The sequence below is a fragment of the Medicago sativa genome, chromosome 7 (assembly GCF_051527215.1).
Source record: "Medicago sativa cultivar Bolivia chromosome 7, Bolivia_mono, whole genome shotgun sequence".
NCBI lineage: Eukaryota > Viridiplantae > Streptophyta > Magnoliopsida > Fabales > Fabaceae > Medicago > Medicago sativa.
The window spans coordinates 89,565,782-89,589,605 of NC_140755.1; the positions used below are offsets into that span (position 1 = coordinate 89,565,782).

Consider the following 23,824-nt stretch of genomic DNA (forward strand, 5'->3'; position numbering starts at 1 on the left):
TAACCATAGTACATAACTGAGATAATTTGTCACGGGGCTGCACATAGTGATTATGGAATTGAAAGACCACTAAAGTTATTTTGTGACAATTTATCAATAGTTCTATTTTGTAATAATAACAGGAGCTTGACGAAGTACAGACACAAAAAGATCAAGTTCTTGGTTGTTCAAGAAAGATTTCAGAGTGAATAGTTGTCTATTGAGCATATCAGGACAAACCCCATGGTTGCGGATCCGCTTACGATAGAGTTGTCACCCAAAAGGTTTCATGAGCATATTGCTCGTATGGGTGTTTTGGCATTAAGTGATATTCGGTTTTAGTGGGAGTTTGTTATTTTAAATGCTTTATGATATAGACATATTTCAGGTTAGGTAAGGCTTAACGATATTTTCTGCAGAAATAAAGTTTTGGTAGTTTACACTCTGATTTTGGTTAAGGTTTGATCTCACTAAGGATTAAGGAGGACCAATTGGAATTAGGCATATTTAGATCACATGACATGAAAATTCCATGCTACACATCCACATCATGATCCATGTCATTCTTTTGTGTTAGCATATGTGACCATTGATGGGTTTAGTTACGATAGTTGTAACGGAAACTGCTTTGATCCTATGTTGGCATTATTGATGGACCGGATTGGTTATAGATACATTCAGTAACGACAGTCATTTGAGCTCATAAGGATAATTTTTGCAATGCATAATTATAAGGTTGCACATATAGTCCAAGTGGGAGATTGTTGGATCATTAATCCAACATTGGCCTTATATGTGAATAATTATGTATTGTGGACTGTCATTTAAGTTAGGCCCAATTAAAGTGATCTAATAAGGTTTGGCTAAAGTGGGCTTATGAGTATCTAATAGGGTGTGGGCTTTTAATGTGTAGAGACTAATGGGTAATTCTATTTTTATGATGGGCTAAAATAGAAATACCAATAGTTAACCCTAATTTGGGGGCTATAAATAAAGAGGTCATGGTCCCCAGGTCACACACACCAAGCCGCCGTTCTTTGCTGACATCCCATCATCACAAGGAGATCAAGAGAATAACAAAGGGTTCTCTCAGTGAGAGTGTGTGTTGATCTGGAAGGCCATTACCACATCAACAATCTCCGAATATGAATTCAGGTACGCTTCCGCATATAGATTTGTTATTTCTGATGATTGACATGATTGACTCTAGAGTTTATAATTAAGTTTGGTTCTAACAATAATTCCGTTATATGTCTTCGAATTCTCATTGATTTGCTTTGAGACAGGTTAGGTACTTCAATTTGTTGCCCATGCTGATATGTTGCGCAAGAAAAGAATGAGAATGAATGAGGTATAGCTTCAAACAAATGCACTCAAAACATGTACTTGTTTCGAATCAGAGCAATCCATTAGAGTCTGCTACTTTCTACTTGCTTTCCTTCTTGGCTTCATTTTGCTGGATGGCACAAAGGACTTTGTTGGTGAGTCCAAACATTAGAATTGAGAACGCACGTTGGGGGTGATTAAGAACTACTTACAGATATTCACTCAATCTGTTTTGCTTTGTATTTCAATTTAGCTGCTATCATGCGGAAATGATGTATATTTTTGGAGATATATATGTACTTTGTAAGAAATGTATTTTCTCTTCAAATGAAAAGATGACATTATCTTTACCAAACACCTCCAACAGGAGGAATGAGTTCTTTAGCAGCCTCTTTTTGTATCTTCTTCTACACGCCTCTAACTTGTAGAAGGAGAATGCAGGCACATTAAGTTGAAATTTGGCCAATGCAGAATAGATGTTGAATTGAAACAAAACCTATTAAACCTATTTAGTAAAGCTTACGCTTATTACTTGGTTCAGTCAGTTTAAATGGAGCAGCAACCAACTGTTAGCTGTATAAATATAGTAGCAAGTGGTTTACCTTTGCGTCGAAATAGCTAATGAAGCAAGGAATTGATCCAGCTACACGCAAGCCCTTCCTCAGTATCGAATCTTTTAAAAGGAAGGGAATGAAAGAACAGAAAAACCATCAATGTCAATGTCATTGTCTCAAAGGATTTTAGCTACACAAAAGAATTAGAATCACTTATAATGAGTGATTTGAATGATCACTATAATAATGGTGGTTTAGTTTTAACAGAAACGTCAAGAATATTTCTCATGAATAAGCCAGCATCAAATCCACGGTGCTACAATTTAAGACAATTTGAACAGAACTAGAGCCAGAACTCAAACATTATTTATTATCAACCAAGCCGAAGACAATTTGAACTGAATCAGTTTGGAATCAATTCAAACTACTCTGAGTGTGCAGGAGAAGAAACGACGTCTCCTCTATTCTTTGAGTCTCCGAAATTCAGACTAGTTTGTTAGAAATCTACAATTGGATCGGCATTACTACGCCACTTTATAAGGATTGCTCGGCTCATCTAGACTAATATGTTGGATTGAATATCAGTTGGAGGTCAGCTTAAAAAAAATTGAGGTGGTCCGGTTTACGTGCATTTGGGACTATAACTGAACCCACGCCACCAAATAAAGTGTCTATTTCAACTAGTAAAAAGGATGTTGAAGACATAGGAATGAGGAGGGATATGGTGAAAATACAAGTTGAAGATTTGACGAGGAGGTTGGCTATTGGGTTACTGCAGGTTGTTGAACCTCAAATTTCGATGAATCTTGCTCATCAATCTACTCAGATTGTTAGTCAATGATCAAACACTGCTTCGTTTAAATATGTTTTGCTATAAATTTTAAGTATATGGCTGTGATGTGCATATTTTTAACCACACTAATAATAGGAGTTAAAGCTCATTTACTTATGAACAGAAGAAAGCACTACATACCCTGCTCAATAAAATGTAAGGAGTTGAGACCTACAAAACATAAATGCAATTTGAGGTTCAATTGCACTTATTTGGTGAACCTTAAATGTGTCAAATTCCAAACCTGGTTGATAGCAGTATTCTAACATTTATATGAAGATACTTCTATTAACTAAGACCAAGTTATACACAGTAAGTTCCACACCATAATCTCATTTCCCAAATCCAAGTTCTTAACCTGCAGAACATTGAGTTTAATAAGTAATCAGATATCACAGTGTTGCATGTAAACTCATGAAACAACAATTATGACCTGAGTTAAGGTTTTACGTTATACAATACGGTTTTAAAATTGTTCATAACAATTGGTGCTTTCATTGAGAGAATAAGCTATACTAAGACTACTCTAACATTACTAAATTCTTCACTCATTTGATTTGATTATGATTACAATGATCAATCACTTATTTATAACCTTGATATTCTAAGAACTTCACCTATGGCTCATCATGAATGATTTATCAAGATCATTCTAAAACATTACTACCTCCGTCCCGGTATAATTGACCTACTTTGGTTTTTCACACAGATTAAGAAAAGTGTATAAATAAAGGGGAAAGTGGAATATATTGTATTGGGAATGATAAAAGTAGTATTATTTAGTGTTATATTGTATTGGGAATGATGAAAGTTGTATTGAAAATTGAAATGGGTCAGTTATTTTGGGATATTTTTTTTTAGAAAATGGGTCAGTTATTCCGGGACGGAGGGAGTATGACTCATCCACTAAGATATTTAATACAATCAACTCAATATAGTCCTTATCTTGATTCATTACAAGCAGCTTCACACATTTCTTGTTCTTTGGAATGTTTTGATTCCTATTCTAAATTGTCAAATAAACTTGTCACATTGCTAAATAGTTGCCAAATATCAGTTTCTGCAACCAAATTTAACTTTTAAAAATAGTACTTTTCATTCCCGAGTTTCTCATTAATCTCATTTCAGTCAGTTCTCTTTTACGAAATTCTGGTTACTCTTTGTCCTTCACCGATGATGCTTTCTTGATTCAGGACAAGAAGCTTTTGCAAGTGATCGGCAAGGGTAGCTTGAACCACGGTTTATACGCCTTTCAAGCTGCTCATTCAAATGTCTCTCTGGCTCAGCATGATCTGTATGCAAATTCAGCTTTTGTTTTCCCATTACTTTGCAATTCTTTAGATTGTAATAAAGTCATTTAGCAAGAAAGTTCCTTGTACTCAATTGCTCCCCTTGTATCATTTTGTATCTACCTTTCATTTTTCGATCAGAAATGAGAAGTCTTTGTACTCAATTGCTCTCTCCCATATACAATTCTTGCTTACTTTGATATCTTTGTGGTAGTTTTTCGCTGATATGTGACTTTAGTTGTTGATCATGCTTGTATATGGCTATTAACAAATTTGTTGGAAATCACATAGACATCAACAATTAGTGAAGAACTTCATTATACTCTATCAACTATCTAATTGTCATCAGTTCTAAATATTATCTACAAGTTCAAAGTTATGTTTGTCCCTATACCAATGTAACTGTGCTTAATGTCAGATTTTGTTCCTAAATTTTAATTCTGATTAGGGAAGGACCACACTATTATCGTCGACTTTGGTGGTATAAAAATTCATATTTTTAAGTCTAGCAAGTTGATTTTTGATTTTGCCAATAAGTACCACGTCAAATTTGTTGAGAGACCAGCCGGAAAGCATGCCTTATTTTTGTTTTAGATATAGAAATAAAGGTGTTACATGTATGTGAGATGTGTTCAATTTTTTTGAGATGGAATGTAATTAATTAAATTCAATCTTTGTCATCTCAGAATAACCATGATTAGTGTACCTAGAATAATGTTGTCATGCTAGAGTTCCAAAGTACATATAATATGGAGATGTGTTTCACAAATTGTACTTCATTTTCCTATTTTTTTTTCTTCATAAATTGTAATGACAAAAAATATAGCTTAATTACATTTTTGGATTCCAAATATCATAATTGTGTGAATTTGACCTCCAACTTTTTCGAGCAATTTTAGCCTCTAAAGATTTGCCCCTTTATAATTTAGTTCAATGACTCTATTACAACTTTTTTAGATCAAAGTAATTCAACCTTTTGAAGACAACACATAATCATACTGAAATCTAATGTGCAATAATAAAATTAGCAATAATGTTTTGAAATACATTTATCCAAGAACAATGTTCAATTAAAAATATGAAAAGTGTATTCCCCACACTATTAAATATCTTCAGTAACCAGATTACTTGAAAATTCTACTAGTAAAACTTCTCTTAACTAAAAATATCTCCTCTCTAACTTTTTCAAATTCCGCCCCGCGCAGCTTATGACAACATAAGAAACTAATACGCTCCAAAACCTGATCTTTTTCCATAACAAATTTAGCAAAACTTAATTCATGCTTACTACCTGCGAAATCTTCAAATTGTACCTCTTTTAAGGGTAGATAAAAAGCAGTCGGGTACAATTGCAAAATTCAGCGGTTCTTCGTCAGAATCTATAGCCTGATGATCAGAAAAAAAGAAAGAAAGAAACGGAACTTCTTAATATTACACGAATTGGTTCAATCAAGATAATGGAAAAGCTTAAACAAATATTATGTTTTTATCTTAAATTAAATTACAAAAACAGATAGATATCTTGTTTTCACTTATATTTTTACTATTAAACCAAAAGACCTTATCTTAAATGAGTTTTGTAAAATTAAAAGAGCATCAATCACAAACCTTTAAACCCCTTAAAACTAGAGTCTCCAGACACGGTGATTTTAAAAGTAAGCCTAACAAAATTTCAATGTTAACAAAGAGTAGCTGCAGATGACCCAACATTCCAAATGCCGAAATATTAGCTAAACAATGTTTCGTTTGTGCAAGATCCGGGACGGCAAAGGGCAAAATCTGTTCATGTTAGGACGACATAGTAAGAAATAATCCAAGAGATGGAGTAAATGAAATGAACAATCAAACAATTTTTCACTATTGAAAGTTCCAAACTTCATAATCATATAATATGTGAAAGTGTTTTAACCACCAGAGATAAATTATTGAAAAGTTTCCTGAGCCTTGTATTTTACTCACTAATTTCAAATTTAGTTGTTCAATTTTGATATGACAGTGTAAATTTCTTCTTATCAACATTAACTTAAAGGTTGAAGCAAGAAAACATACCGGATTAAGACGCAGATAAAGCACTAAACGTTCCACATTAATACTGAAAAGCTTGCGAACAAAAATCCCCATTTGTTGCATCTCGACCTTTGAAGTTGTTGTGCATCTAGCAAAACGGTCTCGGATGATACATAACCTTCATAACAAAATTTCATAATATTTGAAGCATGAATCTTAATTTCTGCGTGTGACACATCAGATCGCGAAAAACGATCATCATTAATTATAGTAACCACTTCAAGTAGAGGAACTTCTAAAGTGACACACTTTACACCTAACCAAGTGCAAGCATATGTCTTATACTCTCGAAGAACTGGGAAATTAAGTGTTAACTCGTTTGACTCATTAGAATGTTGGAATTTTATTTGTTAATTTATTTTAAAGTTAATTATTATTATTATTATTATTATTAATTATTATTAATTGATTCTTTCTCTTGACTAAGTCATATACACGTTTTTTCCAATTCCTTTTTTGATGGGACTAACCGTTTCATGCTTGACTAAATAGCCTTTACACTGCATTATTTCCATTACTTTCGGTTTCAATTTGCAATTAAGAAGGAGCTCTCTTTTATGTGTATGTAAGATATGGGTTTGAGAACAAAGGAACAGAGTGTATAGAACATGCATATTAGCTTCTACTTTTCATTTTTTGTTCTCTAATAATAAATATAAATTAAGTTTCCTCGAGCATCCAAAAGTGGTTCATGAGACCTTGCTAATTCACGTGCGGTGCTAGCAAGATGTGACTGTTGTATCCTGGAGAGTACTAGCTATGAGACCTACTGCATCGGGTAACCTATCCGGGGTGGCGAAATACTCTTAAGCCCAGTGCTTCGTGCACGCCTCAGTCAATAATCGATAAGTTTATTTATTCTCTATTCTATTGTATTTAGTGTACTATTATTTTGATGCTAATATTTCTTGTTGTTTATTACCTTATAATAATTCTATGTCTAATTTTTCCAACAATCTTAAGAGTATTTTGCTGGCATAGATTTTTATTTTTATTTTTATTATTATTATTATAATGAGTACTTGTTATTAATTCTTATTTCAAAATTCTTTATACTGTTGAATAAGAATTTATCAGCACTAACCCGTTCGGATTATTTTGATGAAAAACTATGAAGGATGCACCATGAGTTTAACTAGTGAAATTGATTTTATATATAATGGAGAATAACTTTATGAAAGCCATATATTTACTCTTATATCTAATCATGTTTAGTTTTGGTGAATTGGAGGATGCTTGTTAAATATAAATTTTCAATGGTGTTTGGTGAATTGGTCGCTGTACAAGAACATGGAGAACAATGTCGTCCCTGCAAATTATATTAGATGCATGTACTCCAGGTTCTATCCACTCCACTTTTATTTGTTAAATTAAAATTACTTTTTGCTTTTACAACCATGAAATGTTTGGTGCATGTTTCTGCCGAATTATTTGAGCATGTATGATATCTTTAATCACGTTCAAAATTGATGATTTCCTTGATTAAAAATATAGTATTGTTTGATTAAAGAGACATTTTGAAAATCTGTTGCAAATTAAGAACTAGTTTGTTTGTGACTTATGACCAGTAATTTTGAACTTAAGTTTCTATAAGGCTTTATATTGTTTTATTGCATTACTCTTTGTTCTGATTAAACAATATGAATACATTGATTTATCATGTTAAAAACTGAATTTCATGAAGTATTATATGGCTAATAGATTTGATGCAAACAAGAGTAGTTGAAAACTTATTTAAATGTATTCAAAATGTGTAAAGCTTTGAGATGATTGTTAATCTGAATATTTTTGTGTGAAGTTGTTTTGTATTTAGTTTGAGTTGACATTAAATGATTTCTTCATTTTTTGTGTCTTCAACTTTGTGATTAAGGACTCCTATAAAGCATGTTATATTTTGATGTTCTAGTTGATGAATTATTGTTTTAGAAAATTGCATGCTTATTGTTGAATGTGAGATGTTTTTTAGAAATAACTTTGTGTTGATATATCATTTTAAGCAAGCTTTCTCGATTGGTCCTGCATTTGTTATAAGAGTATTACATGACCTTGTGCTGCCAAATCAATATTACCTTGTGTATTGCCTTTATAATATTGTGGTTCTTATTTTGTATGAGATAATTTTATATCATTGCGAATAATTATTGGCAGCAATTATGAAGATGCATATAGATATGCATGAATGAAACGAGTAAAATAAAGATGTTATGTTGTCGCTTAAAATGAATTTAAGCAGATCTGAATATATTTTGTGGCACTCGTTAAACTCATGAGATATATACATTGAGATTCACCTTAAATTTTTTGGTGACATACTGGATTATCCATTGTATTAAATAATACAATGATGTGAAAAATCTATATTTGCGTGGATTTATTTTCCCCAATGTGGGGGTGTCGTCACTTGAAAAATAATTCAAGTAGACCTGAATAAAATTCACACATGAATTTATATTTACCCAATGTGGGGGCGTTGTCGCCTGAAAAACTTTTCAAGTAGACCTGTATAATAAATCTAAACGTGGATTTATTTTCTCCAATGTGGGGGTGTCGTCACTTGGAAATAATTCAAGTAGGCTAATATAAATCCACAAATGAGTTTATATCTACCCAATGTGGGGGCGTTGTCGCTTGAAAGTATTTTCAAGTAGACATGTGCAATAAATCTAAAAATAGATTTAATTTTCTCCTATGTGGGGGTGTTATTGCTTAGAATTTATTTAAGCAAACCTATGATAATATATCATAGATGATGATTTGATAATATATATGAGATACTGACTGAGAGACGTCTTGGTCAATGTATTATTTGTGATACAGCTGTATAGTGAGAAATATATATACATCGAAGGGGGATGGATTATGTCCAATACATCGAAGGGGGATGGATTATGTCCAATACAAAAATTGAGAGTGATGGTAACCCAACATAGATTGTGAAAATTTGCAAGGCTATGTTCATATGGGTAAGAACAAGTCACTTGTCAATTTGATGAGACACTATCCATTTTATTTTTGAAAATTCATCCCTATGGTGTAGGATAGTGTAAACTACAGCGTTGAAGGTTGAGTTTATAAACTCTTAATAAATCTATAGCTCATTTATTTGAGTGGTGTACTTGACTGTGGTGTACACTTGATAGATTTACCTATATGAGTGTTGGAGGTGGGGCCGCCTCTATGAAAGCTTGGGCAGACTTTCTAGAGCCACTCATGTAAACCAGGCATAGGTGCAAGGCCAAAATGCACCACACCGCGTTGAACAAACTTTGGACGAGAGATCAATGTGAGTGATGAGGTCACTGATTCACATACGGAATGAGGTTCATAGAGGTTATAATCTCACCGACATTCTAGTGGGTCAAATTTCATTTGCTCTATGTGCTAGTTCATAGTCCAAAAGACACTAGTGCTTATGCATTGATTTTTCACGCTCTTGGGAACACCTAAAACTTTAAAATAAATTGTGGGGGATTGTTGGAATTTTATTTGTTAATTTATTTTAAAGTTAATTATTATTATTATTAATTATTATCAATTGATTCTTTCTCTTGACTAAGTCATATACACGTTTTTTCCAATTCCTTTTTTGATGGGACTAACCGTTTCCATGCTTGACTAAATAGCCTTTACACTGCATTATTTCCATTACTTTCGGTTTCAATTTGCAATTAAGAAGGAGCTCTCTTTTATTATGTGTATATAAGATATGGGTTTGAGAACAAAGGAACAGAGTGTATAGAACATGCATATTAGCTTCTACTTTTTATTTTTTGTTCTCTAATAATAAATATAAATTAAGTTCCCTCGAGCATCTAAAAGTGGTTCATGAGACCTTGCTAATTCACGTGCGGTGCTAGCAAGATGTGATTGTTGTATCCTGGAGAGTACTAGCTATGAGACCTACTGCATCGGGTAACCTATCTGGGGTGGCGAAATACTCTTAAGCCCAGTGCTTCGTGCACGCCTCAGTCAATAATCGATAAGTTTACTTATTCTCTATTCTATTGTATTTAGTGTACTATTATTTTGATGCTAATATTTCTTGTTGTTTATTACCTTATAATAATTTTATGTCTAATTTTTCCAACATAGAAGAGTAACAAGTAATTGTCATTCCAGTCCTGATTGTAATCAAATGCAAGACACTGAGGGATGAGAGACAAACAAAGGAGGGAAATTGGATAACAGAATGACCCATCCCCAACACCAATTCCTCCAAGGACTGGCATTTGAAAATGGGATAACATGAAATGTTGCATTCTTTAAGCGAACGAACACTAATTTTTTTTACTCTTTTATTTGAAATAACAGATATCCACTGATTGATAATGTAGGGGTCATACTCCTCTGAAAGATAAAGAGAAAATGTATTGATGCTTGCACTATTCAGATGAAACAGCACCCTGCATACAAAGTTCAAAAATCTAGTTTTGTTTATCTTAGAGAGAGAATAAATGCTCATATTATCTCGAAAACTTAGCTCAGTGACCAATGTCCACATGTATATCCACCTCTGTGATAAAACACTAGTGCGAACTGCATCTTTAATAGAAAGAAAAGAAAAAATGTGGCCAATGATAGAGACAGGTAGGTTGCTTATGATATCTTGACCGGCACTGGATATTTGCCTCTTGGAAGGCTCATTCTCATGTCTATCAGATGCAGTAATAAAACAAGAGTTCATGCTTGTAGTGAATTCCTACAAATATAATGAAATGACAAATGGTATAAAAAATAATGTTATCATCCATTAATTAGGTGAACTAGACAAGCTACAAAAATAATTTCCATTTGCCTGAAAGCCATCATGATTCAAAATATCCTTGAATATAAGTTTTCTTATCTTAAGTTTTCTCACTACCACTTTTTCTTTGTTGCTTTTACTAGTGTTTCAAGGAAGTAAAGGAACACGGACAAACTCAGTGATTTCATACGGTGAAAGACCTCTAATAACAAGTTTGTTTATATCTAAACCTACTTTCGTCTGGTGATATTGACTTGACACCTTAGAGTATGTTCAAGGTCTCAATGTGATTTTCTTCTGTGTCAATTTTGGTGTGTTAAATTAGCTTCTTCAAAAAAGAAAAAAAAAAGAAACTTTTCTCAAAAACACAAAAAATCCTGAATTATCAATCACAATTTACAACTCTTATAGCTCAAATGAGCCAAACGAGAGTCAAAGTTGGAAAACAACCTCAAATGAACACCTTTGGTGCAAACAAGCGTGGCGTGATAAATCAAGTGCAAATCGCATGTCTCATGGCAACAGACAACAAGTGAAACATTTTTCATTGTACCTTACGACGATGAAGGTTATGCAGAGGGCTTCGAGATGGGTGTGGCGTCAACGAAGTTTTACCACAGTGCTTCTACGCCGGTTGGCGGAGAGTAGGATTCCCTAGCTCCGGTTCTAAACGCGAATACCGATAGAGATGTATTATTTGTATTGGACATTGTATAAGATACGGATACGGATATTCCGTAGTTACATCTTCCATGAAGTTAAAAAAGTTACTAATCCTCTTTCTCCATTTCAAAATAATTGTAAGTAATAATCGATGTTTAAAGTTTATGTAGGTTTTTTAAGAAATGATTAATTGTATTGATTTAATGATAAAATTAATATTATTTATTAATTATTGTTAGTAAAATAATTAAGTTGGATAAAATTCGATAAATAAGGTATACTAGTAAAAAAATAAATAAGTGTTACATGTGTATTCTAAAGAAACTGACAATTATTTTACGATAAAAAAAAATACTAGATACAATTATTTCGAGATGGGTGGAGTAAAAAACAAAAAAATTATTAAATTCATTGAAAAACAAGCTATTGATTAGATACACCATTATTCAAATAAAAAAATGATTTTTTTTCTTGCTTATACTAATGATCGAAGTGAATACTTTTTTTTAACTTAATTGTGGTTTTCAAGGCGCGATTTTGGATGTTACCTGATCATATATTGAGAGACAATGAGATATATGATATGAATTCTGATTTTAATAGTGTTTTGGATCGTCGTCGTGGTACGATTCCAGATTTTGACTTTAGCAGTCTAAATAGTAAAGACATCGTCTCTCTTAAAGTCCAACATGTTTTGGTCAGTGTCATTTTTAGTAAACATGTTCAAGATATGGAAATAAAATTTGACATGATCACAAGAAAGAAAGTAGATTTGGATGTTCACGAGCAATATATGGTTGTGATTTTCTTCTAGTTATCCCTATTCATGACCTAGACCATCATATGTCACTCATAGTGTCCAATTAGTTTTAGGGGAATTAGTCACTTTACTCCTTGAATATGAAAGGAGTAGTCACTTTAGTCCCTGAATGCAGAGAAATTGCAAAGCAGTCCCTGAATGTAGACTTTGTTGGTCAATTTCAGGGACTAAAGTGACTAACGTAGTCTACATTCAGGGACTAAATTGACTAACGGAGTCTGCATTCAGGGACTAAATTGACTAACAGAGTCTACATTCAGGGACTGTTTTGCAATTTATCTGCATTCAGGGACTAAAATGACGACTCCTTTCCTATTCAGGAACTAAAGTGACTAATTCCCCAATAGTTTTATTTATGATTGTGTCTATGTAAGACTAGCTCTACCACCAACATGTTGAAATAACCCGGTCATACCAAAATCACCTCAATTTTCATTTAGTTCAAAATTCGTCCACACATTGCTAGCAACCCATTTGGGTTGGTCTGGTGGCGTTGGTTTGAAACCTTGAAGTGTGTTCCTCTTTACGATATTAAGTTTGATTCTTCTCAATTTTAATTTTGGTGGGTTAGTTTGACTTCTTAATTTTTTTTTTTTTTTTCATATTGCTAGCCTAAACATCTTTGTGTATTACCACTTGCTTATACTCATAGCCTTCATGTTGATACAAAAGACCTGAAGCAACATTCTTTATTATCTCGAACATTTGTTCCCAACTTAGCACGATTTCTGTCTTTTCAAACAAGTACTTGTCTAAGTTTCCAATGGTTTAAATCATGTTCGAGATATCAGTAATACTTAATATAATTTTCTGATAGAAATTGTTATAAATTCTGCAATAGAAGTATTTCCAATTTCTTTTAGCGCCTTTTTTCTGGGATAGGATTCGTAACATGGTGAACCTGTATTATTCTCTTACTGCCGCCGTTACATATTCAAAGTTACAAACTGAATTTCATATCAGTCCACTCCTAAATGAATGAATATTAATACTAATCAAGTGTTCTTAATATATTTAACTAAATTTATATGAGCAGGATTTGTTGTGGTCATCAAGTTTATACACAAGTCTATGTCTTTTTGATATCATACCGTGATTTGGTTGGTGTTGCTTACATAAAAGAGGAGGTAAAGCTTATGATTGCTGAGATTGAGGTAGTTGATGACGTTCCTCAACCATATGCGAATGAATCAGCTGCTAGGTTTTCTAATGGAGGAGCCAGCCTATCCTCCTGATCTAAGTCTTATTACCAAAGTAATGTCAGTTGTTTTGCCAGTGTAACTAAGATTTTCTGTTTAATATATACCAGAAATATCTTTAACCTTTGTATTTTCAGGCTATAATGGTCAGAACTATATGTTTGCTCTTCTTACTGGTTATCGCGACCCCCCTGCCGGTTGTGATAACTTCTCTTTACATTGATTTTACCGCTAACCTCTACTTATTAACAATGGTCAAATTTAGTTTTTTCTTTTTCTTGCACATCAATGGAAAAACAAAATCATCCATGGTGGGATGGTGATCAAGAATGACATTAACATCATTCACAGTGTTTCTTTGTATATCATTTTCTCATTAATTTATGTTCCATTTCTTGGAGAAACATAATTAAGAATGACATTAACATCACTCACAATTTAATGTCTCTTTGCACTTTTGAGACTCAACAAAAGATTTATGTTTACAGATGAAAGCATTAGAGACAAAGTTGGAGTAGCATCTACCGTAGAAAAGATTGTAGATTCTTATTTGAGGTGGTTTTGACATGTATTGTTAAGACCGATAATAGTATAAAAAAATGAAAGATCAAAGGGAACATAACATAGTCTAAAAGTTAAATTTTGAAGGAAATTATGCGTAAGTATAAGATAAACTATTAAGAAGGACGAAGAATCCAATGATCTGTTACTCGATATGATTCATAAAATGACATTATGGTGTAATTTAATTTATCGTTGGCAACACCTAGTGATATCGACCTGCTCATACATGCAACTGTGGTGATGTGCAGATTCTTCTCAGTCACTTGCAAAATGAATATGTGCTCAATTTCTTAATTGGATTGAACGATTGGCTCAGGGACAAAAGGAAAAGTAGAGAAAATAGAGAAATTCTCTAATATTCTCAAAGAAAGTTGTTATTATTGGAATTCTTCAATGCTTGATGATGCCAAAACACTAGGTGGTGAGCCTTATTTATACTACTCTAGGAAGGCTCTCCATTACCAACTAGAAATATCTAGAAACAAAGAAAAGTCTAGAGATATGGATACTCTAGTACATAAGCCTAGAAGGATCTAGAAAAGTTAAGACTTCTCTAGTGCTTATTTAGTAGTGTCTAGTAGTTTCCGTATTACTCCCTAGTATTCTAGAGAATTCTATATTATTCTTTAGTGTTCTAGAGATTTCCACATTATTCTCTAGAATTCTAGAGTCTTCCATATTATTCTTCATCATTCTCCCCGGGTTGGAGAAGACTCGTCCTCGAGGCAAGCTCTTCTTCTTCGTCCTCAAGACAACATTCGTAAACTTCCGACATAGGATGAAATGAGTCATTCTTGAAAACTTTTCTTCGACTGCTATTTTAGAATCTTTCAGTTGTCGAGACCAAAGTAATCCAAGGGAAAAATCAATAGTTACATCTTCCCAAGGTGGCTTAGGAACTGGACGAGGCATGTATAACTTTGTTTTCTCCTTGAATGGTTCCTTTGGGACTAAAATTTCAAGTGGCTTAAATTCCTCTTTTCCTTCATTGACTTCATTGAGTGGTAGATGTGTCAGCTTGATTTTAATCACATCCTCATTGTTCTTGTTTAGCCACTGTAGCTTGCATGGATCTTGGTGCTCAATCGGTTGGGACTTTAACTTTTCTGCTATGTAGTGTGACGGAACGTTTTCACTTCTTCTGATATTGATGATGTCATTACAAGCCACGTCTTGCGGGGTGAAATGAGTGTTGAAGATATCATGTCCTAGCCATAGTTCTTCTTTGGTTGTTGTTGTTTGCAAGCTTCTTTTAACCTCCAAAGATTCACCATATTCAGCAGGAAGATATTCTTCATCAAATATTGGTCTGTCCTTCTCCTCTTTTTCAAAAACTTCATGAATATTATCGGGAACATATTCATCATCATATATTGGATCTCCTTTTCGCTCTTCTTCAAACACTTCACAAATATCAGCACCAACATATTCTTCATTATTGATGGGTTCTCCCATTATATCTTCTTCAAATAATTCATGGATGTCTTCTCTTTCTTCTTCAAAAATATTGTTTATCTCCCCATTGACAATGGTGATTACTTTACGATTGACACAATCTAAGGCTATGTGTCCATACCCTTGACAAATGAAACATTTAGGTATCTTGGTATTTCTCTTTGTGATTGTGTTATGTTGGGGTCTAAATGAGGAAATAGGTTGATGGGTTAGGGGTTTGTGATAAATGATATGATTTTTGGTGGAGGAAAGTGGTTTGTATGAATATTTTTTGGTTAATTGTTTTTGAGTAAAATTGTTTTGATAATAATTAGGAGGTAAATACTTACGGGTTAGTTTCCGACGCATTTTGTCCCACGTCTTGATCTTGCTTTTCCCTTCACACTTACGTCTCCTTTTAAGATTTTCCCACCAAATTAAAGCATGTTTCTTTCGCTTTACTGCAACAATCTTTACCTTGTGCTCCTCTGGTATCTCCTTGTACTCAAATACATGTTCAATAGCCTGGAGCCAATCAACAAACTCGTCTGGTTGCAGTTCTCCTTCGAAATCTGGAATGTCGATCTTGATATCATTCATCCGAGGTTGACATCGATGTGAGCGACTACTTTTGGAAGATGAAGAGTCACTACCAGAGCCATCATCATCATTTCTTCTTCGTTGTGCTTCCAATAATGCTTGCTGGGCGTTGACAGTTTCCTGGAGTAGTTGAATTTGTCGCCTCATTTCTTCCATCTCCATCTCTTGCAAACCTCTTGCATTCTGTCTTCGAGGTGGCATTTTGACGATATTAGTTCAACAAATTATTTGGTGATGATTGTGGTGGTGAGTGGTGGTTTTGTTGGTGGTGAAGACTTGTAAACCAAGGGTTTTCTTCACTTCCCAAACAAAATGGCGGTGTTAGTTTTGCGAACAAAATGGCCGCAAAGTGAAGTTTTAGAAAGGCAACTCCTTGCTCACTTGAAAACTCACTTTCCGTTGATTTTTTCGCACAAACTCAACTCCGAGGTATCGTAACCAGCTCTGATGCCAAATCTGGCTCAGAGTCAAAGGGAAAGGTAGAGAAAATAGAGAAATTCTCTAATATTCTCAAAGAAAGTTGTTATTATTGGAATTCTTCAATGCTTGATGATGCCAAAACACTAGGTGGTGAGCCTTATTTATACTACTCTAGGAAGGCTCTCCATTACCAACTAGAAATATCTAGAAACAAAGAAAAGTCTAGAGATATGGATACTCTAGTACATAAGCCTAGAAGGATCTAGAAAAGTTAAGACTTCTCTAGTGCTTATTTAGTAGTGTCTAGTAGTTTCCGTATTACTCCCTAGTATTCTAGAGAATTCTATATTATTCTTTAGTGTTCTAGAGATTTCCACATTATTCTCTAGAATTCTAGAGTCTTCCATATTATTCTTCATCAACGATTCTTTCAGCTCGGAACGAGGTCAGATCCTTCTCATGGATCCCCATCCATCAATTTTCGCTGTTTTTTCTCTTGTTCAAGAAGAGAAGCAAAAAGAAGTAGGCACTGCACTGCTCACACATCAGCTGATGCACAACTCGCCTTTGCTGTCCAATCTGCAAGTGGTTTGAAGGGTGCTCATTGTGGTGTTCTTGGTCATACCAAGGATAAATGCTTCAAGTTACATGGATATCCTCCAGGATACAAGAAATGGAAACCTGATCAAGCCTTGCTAAATCAGGTTACCGCAGTCCCTTCATCCAGTGGTGAACAGGCTTTAACACAGCAACAATATCAGCAGATGCTTGCTTTCATCCAGACTCAAATGGCTCGTTCTAGCACTATGGATGGAGATCAAATGAATTCAGGAGCAACTTCACACATTTCTTGTTCTTTGGGATGTTTTGATTCTTATTCTAAATTGTCAAATAAGTTTGTTACATTGCCAAATAGTTGTCAAATATCAGTTTCTGCAGTAGGTTCAGTCACTACCAAATTTAACTTTTAAAAATGTACTTTTCATTCCCGAGTTTCTCATTAATCTCATTTCAGTCAGTTCTCTTTTACAAAATTCTGGTTACTCTTTGTCCTTCACTGGTGATGCTTTCTTGATTCAGGACAAGAAGCTTTTGCAAGTGATTGGCAAGGGTAGCTTCAACCATGGTTTATATGTCTTTCAAGCTGCTCATTCAAATGTCTCTCTGGCTCAGCATGATTTGTATGCAAATTCAGCTTCTGTTTTTCCTTTACTTTGCAATTTTTTAGATTGTAATAAAACCACTATATGGCATTCTCGGTTAGGTAATTTGTCTGATAAGGTTTTAAAAACTATTAGCAAGAAAGTTCCTTGTACTCAATTGCTCCCCTTGTATCATTTTGTATCCACCTTTCATTTTTCGATCAGAAATGAGAAGTCTTTGTACTCAATTGCTCTCTCCCATATACAATTCTTGCTTACTTTGATATCTTTGTGGTAGTTTTTCACTTATATGTGACTTTAGTTGTTGATCATAATTGTATATGGCTATTACCAAATTTGTTGGAAATCACATATGTACATATTAACAATCAGTGAAGAACTTCATTGTACTCTATTCACTATCTAATTGTCATCAGTTCTAAATATTATTTACAAGTTCAAAGTTATGTTGTCCCTATGTAACTGTGCTTAACATCAGATTTTGTTCCTAAATTTAAATGCTGATTAGAGAAGGACTACACTATTATCGTCGACTTTGGTGGTATATTCTTATGTCTTGCAAGTTGGTTCTTGATGTTGCCAATAACTACGTTAAATCTCACCACATCAAAATCATTGAGAAACTAGCCAGAAAGCATGCTTATTTTTGTTTGAGATGGAGAAATAAAGGTGTTACATATATGTGAGATGTGTTCAATTTTTCTGAGATGGAATGTAATTAATTAAATTCAATCTGTCATCTCAGAATAACCATGATTAGTGTACCTAGAATAATGTTGTCATGCTAGAGTTCCAAAGTACATATAATATGGAGATGTGTTTCACAAACTGCACTTCATTTTCCTCGAAAACAAATTGTACTTCATTTCTGCATATATTTGTATTTAAAAATATTAATCTAACTATTAACATTTGTTATTTAAAAATAAAAAATAAAAATTGCACAACAGACATTCATTAAACACAGTAAGCTTTTTTTTTTTTTTTTGAAACGGCAAAATATTATTAACCGACAGTAAGCTACTAAATGTAAATCACATTATTTGTTTCAACGATATCCTTCTCCAAACCATTCTCAATATTAGTTAAATAAACAGACAAATGCGAAAAGACAAAAACTAATTCATTTTATTAAAATAAAACAAAGTAACATACTTCAAATTGAAACTATCAGTCCCACTGAAATGGTGGAATAACCCATAGTGAAGGGGGCATCCGTGTGAACCAATGTTCGTAAGGGCAATGTTGGCTAAAGCTTCCATCTTTCACATATTAAAGATTTTCATATCAAATGGTCCATTCGGGTAAGGATGTGGACAGTCTTCATAGAAATCATCGGTGTAATAAATTGAATCTTTCTGTAGATAATTAGCAAAGTACGAAGCTGACATAGATACATAATCACTATCACCCATAAATAAAACATTGTCTCCCAAACTATCAAGCCTTAACATTTGTATAAGCTTACCAGTTTGAAGATCCAATTCCAACTTATACACTTCGAATCCTATAGCACCACTACTAGATATATGACTATCTTCATCGTCGTCGTCATCAGGAAAACCAATAGCTTTTCTTACAAGCCACAAGTCTCCCTCCAATGATTTAACTAGATATGCTCGATGAGCATAACGAGTATCACTCCCTCGCGATGAAACAACATTGGGAATGACCTTTTCACAATCCTTCGAGTTGCAAATGTCTAAAGAGATGATGTTATTCCAACGTCCCACGGCATAGACCAGGCCTTTATAAAATATAACATCGGTGAAGCAGAAATAGTCATGATCAACATAAGTCCAAAACTTTTGTCCGGCTTTCATGAAAGCAAGAACGCACATATACCATAAATTGCTACAACAACATAATCGTGTGGACTAGTTGTAGGATTAGACGATAAAATAACCTTACGAACATTACATTCATAATATCTAATTCGTCTATATATATCCGGCATGTAGATGGGTGGTAGAGGGATGAAAGCTAGATTGTTGAAGGGATTAAGTAGGGTTATAAATGTAGCTTTGGAAATAAGATCCATCTTTGCTAGCCAACCATGACTTGAACCACAAAACCTCTTGTTATGAGGGAGTGATAATTGGAACCGGTAAATTTTGTTGGACGAAATCCCATATAAACATCTCATTGTTCTACACCTTCTTTTTGTGGGAATCATCAGCATAGCCAATACATTGTTTTTGACTTGACAATTTTGATAATTAAACTTTGCGATGGAATACCAATTCTTTGCATACCACGCTGAAATAGATGTGATCAATACGCTCTAAATCAAACTTAGAGGAAGGGCTTCTAAATTTCCCCAATCTACCTCCATTGAGGTCTTGAAAATCAAATAGCAAGAAAGGTTAAAGGAATTGAGGTTTAGATTGTGAACCAACGAGGAAGTAGGTTTTTCTTGTTGACAAGAATGATTAGAGGAAGGGCTTCTAAATTTCCCCAATCTACCTCCATTGAGGTATTGAAAATCAAATAGCAAGAAAGGTTAAAGGAATTGAGGTTTAGATTGTGAACCAACGAGGAAGTAGGTTTTTCTTGTTGACAAGAATGATGAAGTCTGTTGTTGCAGGTTGATATATTTATAGGCAAAAGCCAAATTTTTGGCCAAAATCTTTTTTTTTTTGAAGGAGGCCAAAATCTTTAAAGCCTGTTTTATAAAAATAAAATAAATCAGAAGGCACGATTTATTCTTGAACTAAATAATCAAAATCCAAATTTTTAGGACTAAATCAGAAGCTAAATTTTAGGACTGAATCTGTTGTCTCCTTAAAAATAGATATTTTTTGATACCAAACCTGTTTTCAACAAAAATCAAAATCTCAGATATAAGCACAAAATCCAGCCAAATAAAAAGGAGAAAAACGTTACTTACATGTTACAGCTAATGATAATGATGAGGAAATTAAAATCTCGTGCAAGGTTCACAATTTTAGAGCCGCATCAACATGATTTTTTTTTTTGGCTTTTGAAGTTGAATGATGTTTTGTGTGCGGGACTGCAAATTCACTCTGTTATGTTATTATTGGGCAACAAGATTTGTATGGCTTCAAGAAGTCGTGATTATTTTAGAAATGATTATAATTATGATTGTCATGTATGTAATGATACATTTTGGAGTAGGAAACAATTTCAAGATCATATGAAAACTCATCCAGGGAAGTATGAATGTAAGAAATGCAAAAGAATTCACGTGGAAAAAGCCGCTAGAGATGAGCACGTCAAAAATGGAGATTGTAGTAAGAAATAATTAATATTGGTGTTTACATTCATATTAATGTATCATTACACATAAATGTAAACACCAATATTAATTATTTCTTACTACAATCTCCATTTTTGACGTGCTCATCTCTAGTGGCTTTTTCCACGTAAATTCTTTTGCATTTCTTACATTCATACTTTCCTCGATGAGTTTTCATATGATCTTGAAATTGTTTCCTACTCCAAAATGTATCATTACATACATGACAATCATAATTATAATCATTTCTAAAATAATCACGACTTCCAGAAGCATACAAACAAAACAATTACCCATATTTTAAGTGGAAATGAGAATGAGAAGAAATTATGAAATTGTTTAGTGTTGAAGGTATAATTAGAACGGGAGAGACAGGGAAACAATTTGACTTTGAAAGAGAGTGACAAAGTTGAAACTGAAGGAGGAGTGAACAACATCTTATAACACATGGAGTTTTTGAAAGAGAAAAAAACTAGTTACAATAAAGTACAACAAGATTCCCTAAAAAAAAATAAAGTACAACATGATGTAACTTGTCCATGATGGAAATATTATGCTAGACCATGATAAATGCGTCATACTGTACTTATTGATTGGTAATTCATTCAAGGAAGTAGTCTAACCATAACCTTGCTTCAAGCAAATAATATTTTTCCATTTAAAGAGCTTTGGTCACCATCTTACTTTATTACTCATGGGCAGGGGGCGAATCTACTGAGGGGGTGTGTGTGTGTTCAACTTCCCATAAGAAATCAAAATGCCTGCAAAAATATTTATTTTAATTTGTCTGATAGTGGAAGGAAACTCCACATAATTTCACAAAGTAAATATAAATATACATCCTTCACTTATTTTTTGAATAAGTAAATATACATCCTTCACTTATTTTTTGAATACATTGTGATACGTTGGAATTAGTTTGTACTTGAGTTTCATAATTCATTCCCTAAATATTCCTCAAAGATCAAAGATATGTGTATCAATTGTGATTCCTTAATTTTGTGTCTATGAAGTGTAGCTAAGACTGACTTAGATTAATACAGTACAGACATCAACAAGGTTCTCTGCATCAGTGGGGTGTACCCATCAGTATCTTTGATCTTCGAGGAATAACCAACGTGGTTGTATTAACGTTAGTACCCCGCATGTGTTGTTTCAGTGTGGTTCAAAAACTTCAGTTTTAAAGAGAAGAGATGGATGGAGATGTGATCTGATTTGGAGGGACCAAGATAATTAAGAAAATAATTAAGCAGGGATAGAAAAAGTTGTATAGTAAAAACATGAGTTTAATGGTAGTGGGTAGCTGGTGCAAAATAACTTTTACACACACGGTCAATCAAAACATTTAAAATCGCTACATCAATTAATGTTTTTAATTCATGTGTCAATTCAAAATGTTTTGATTATAATTGTGTTTAAATTGCAAAGTTGTTTTACACTGTCAACCTACTACCGTTAAACTTTACAAACATTTATAAAAAAATCTACATTACAATTTTTAAGAAAAATTAATAGTACGATAAAAAATGATAGAACCAACAAATAACTTTAATAGAAGAAAATGTGTCTTCAACACATGATATGTGTATTCATCTTAAAAAAGATGAAGATAGAGATAAAAAAAATTGATCTAATAGATGTGATAAATTTATAATGAAATTATATTTTTACAATTATTCTCTTATATTCTCATTATTTTTTTCAATGTTTTTATCTCAAAATAAAATGGAAGAAAAATAGTTGCCTAAATACCATTTCTTAACGATAAATAAGACTAATATGATATTGTTCCACTCGAAGATTTGTCTGTTTGTGAAAATGAATAGTTTGCCGTCCTCGTGAGCTTAGCTCAGTTGGTAAGGACAATGCATAATATATGCAAGGTCCGTGGTTCGAATCCCAAAAAAAATGAATAGTTTGCCGATGGCATGGCTGTATGCCTGTATCCCATGATGATGTGATGTCTTTTCTAGTTTCCATTATATATTGAGCTTCTGCATCACAAATTAGTGGACTTATATATGGAGCCCTTTCCCTTCTTATATAATAAATAGTAGCAGTGAAGTAGCAGTGAAGCAGTGAAGGGTCCTTGTTTTTTCCCTCCAATTTTGATATGTGCCATCGTTTTAAAAACCAAGATACACATTAATTCTCTTTTGTTTAATTTCTTTGTACACTTTTTTTTTTTTTTAATCGGATATCCTATGTGGTCGGCTACAAAGATTAAATAAGTAGGATCATAATAAATTATAAAATTTTCAATTATGTTATAAAATAAAATATAGATGAAGGAGAGAAAGAAAGAAAAGTAAGAGTTTCAATTGTGTCTTGTGTGTATCATTCTATTACAAATGAGTCATATTTATAGGAAAATACAAGAAAATATGGGTAAATGAGTCAAACGGTTATGGACATACGGCTTGTGGACATTCACAATAATATTCATAACACTTCCCCTTTGATGTCCAATGAGAATATGCCTCATTAAATTATTACTACAGAAAAATTCAATAGAAAAAAATTTTAGTGAAGGAAAAAGAGTATAACATTTTATGTCATAATCTGTTTCGTTAAAAACTTTATCAGAAAAACTCAATGAGATAGAACAATGATTAAGGGAAAAAGAGTGCATAACACATTTATTTCCCCCCCTCGTAAAAATAATTGTATATGAGATGAATAAGATAAAACAATCTTTTGTAGTAGTTGCTCAAAAACTTTACTTTGCAGTGACTTTGTAGGAAGAGTCTCCTTATAGAATAAGAAAACCATAAGTTTTTTGTATGTGCAAAATCATAATCCATTTTAATAAAGAGTATTCTATACTCCCTTGATGGAGTGCTAAAACTTTCAAATGATTTGATGATATTCTTGTTTCTTTAAGATATAAATTGTAAACTTCACTTTGCTC

At 33.3% G+C, this 23,824-nt stretch overlaps 1 long non-coding RNA gene and 2 pseudogenes across 2 annotated transcripts; 1 reads left to right on the forward strand and 2 right to left on the reverse strand.

Moving 5' to 3' along the window:
• Positions 1–494: 494 nt before the first annotated feature.
• Positions 495–1,681, forward strand: LOC146909991 (uncharacterized). Its single transcript, XR_015019443.1, has 2 exons — positions 495–1,134; positions 1,266–1,681. It is a non-coding gene; the product is annotated as an uncharacterized LOC146909991 (long non-coding RNA).
• Positions 1,682–4,998: 3,317 nt separating this feature from the next.
• LOC146909992 (F-box/FBD/LRR-repeat protein At5g53840-like) lies at positions 4,999–10,956 on the reverse strand (annotated as a pseudogene). Its single transcript, XR_015019963.1, has 4 exons — positions 10,142–10,956; positions 6,030–6,380; positions 5,589–5,759; positions 4,999–5,366 (listed from the first exon to the last, which is right to left on the reverse strand). The product of XR_015019963.1 is annotated as an F-box/FBD/LRR-repeat protein At5g53840-like (transcript).
• A 7,719-nt stretch (positions 10,957–18,675) lies between these two features.
• Positions 18,676–20,008, reverse strand: LOC146909993 (putative F-box protein At5g55150; annotated as a pseudogene).
• Positions 20,009–23,824: the final 3,816 nt, after the last annotated feature.